A 1,379-nucleotide genomic window follows, 5' to 3' on the forward strand; every position below is an offset into this window, starting at 1 on the left:
GTCGAAGAAGGCAGGGAGTAAAATCGCATGCTCCCTCCCCCTCAACCATGGCGCTCTGTGCAACCGCACGGCTTGCACGCCCCAAAATGCGGCCCTTATTTTGAATGAACTGGTTGAAATTAAAAAGATTAAAATTGCATTGTCTAAAATAAAAATAAATAAAAATTCGAAGTTTTTGAATGGTTACAGTTTTAAATCTCTGAATTTTCCCATTCAGTACTGAATTAAAACATTTATAAACATTGAAACATTCAATTTAGTTTTCGTTTGCAAATTCTCGAATTTTAATTGCTTCATATTGAAAATTATTTATTTTAAAAAAATTTCAACTTAACATTTTCCAATTTTGACATTTTTGAACCAGTTTCTGATTTGACTTTGAGGTCGCCTTGAAAAATTGAATAATTCTTGATTAACTTTCGTGCAAAATTATCTCTTCCAAATATGAAAAGGAAATTTTTTATTTTTCTATCAGCAATTAGAAAATATTATATTCGACATGTACGTTTATTTGCCATTCCAACGATATGTTACTTGCAATGAAAAGATTAAAATTAGAATAAGTTGTCGCAGATATGCTTATTGTTATTTTTCAACAATTCCCGTAGTCGTTTTCAAAGAAATAATCATTAATATACAATTTTAATATTTATTATGACTTTTAAAACAATTTTCAATTGTTTAAACAAATGTAAACTATTTAAACAATCATTTATTCCCCATAAATTAAAAAAATGATCCTATTTTCTTATTGAAATGAAATATTTTGTCATTGTTTGGAGTAGTAAATTTGCCTAAAAACATTACGTAATTATTTGAAGAATTAATTATTGTTTATTTTCAGAAATTTTTCAAGTGAGCCAGAGATGTCCCATTTTATTCAAATTGGTATCATATGCTACTGTCTGTTGAATAATTATATAATTTTGACACATTTATTTTATTGTTCAATAAATTTTTTCTCTTTAAACAATATTTATTTGCTGCAGCAGTTTTTTTCGGTAACTAAAAGAATTACAATAAAATAGAACACATAGCATTATGTTTCTGACTTTATAGCGTATAGCAATTGAAAATTGTGTGAACAAATAGAACTTTGTTAAACATTAAAAGAAATGTATGAAAATTATATAATTATTATTATTATTATATATGTATATATACGTATATATGTATGTATGTATGTATGTATGTATGTATATATGATATTAAATATACGTATTTAATTTTTCAATCAAAATCAAAAGAAAATTTTCTGTACATAAAAATTAAGTGATAAATGCACTTAACCCTTTTTTAATAAAACCAATGTCAGAAGCCAAAAAACATTGCTTCGAAAATGATTTTTCCAAAAAGTTTGTTTCCAGCGATGCATACTT

General features: G+C 25.5%; 1 protein-coding gene across 1 annotated transcript in view; it reads right to left on the reverse strand.

Annotated features, from left to right (window-relative positions):
• LOC117175494 overlaps positions 1-1,379 on the reverse strand; it is a 12,341-nt gene that overhangs the window by 9,877 nt on the left and 1,085 nt on the right. The gene's annotated exons all lie outside the window — the stretch shown is intronic.

The sequence above is a fragment of the Belonocnema kinseyi genome, chromosome 6, assembly GCF_010883055.1.
Source record: "Belonocnema kinseyi isolate 2016_QV_RU_SX_M_011 chromosome 6, B_treatae_v1, whole genome shotgun sequence".
NCBI lineage: Eukaryota > Metazoa > Arthropoda > Insecta > Hymenoptera > Cynipidae > Belonocnema > Belonocnema kinseyi.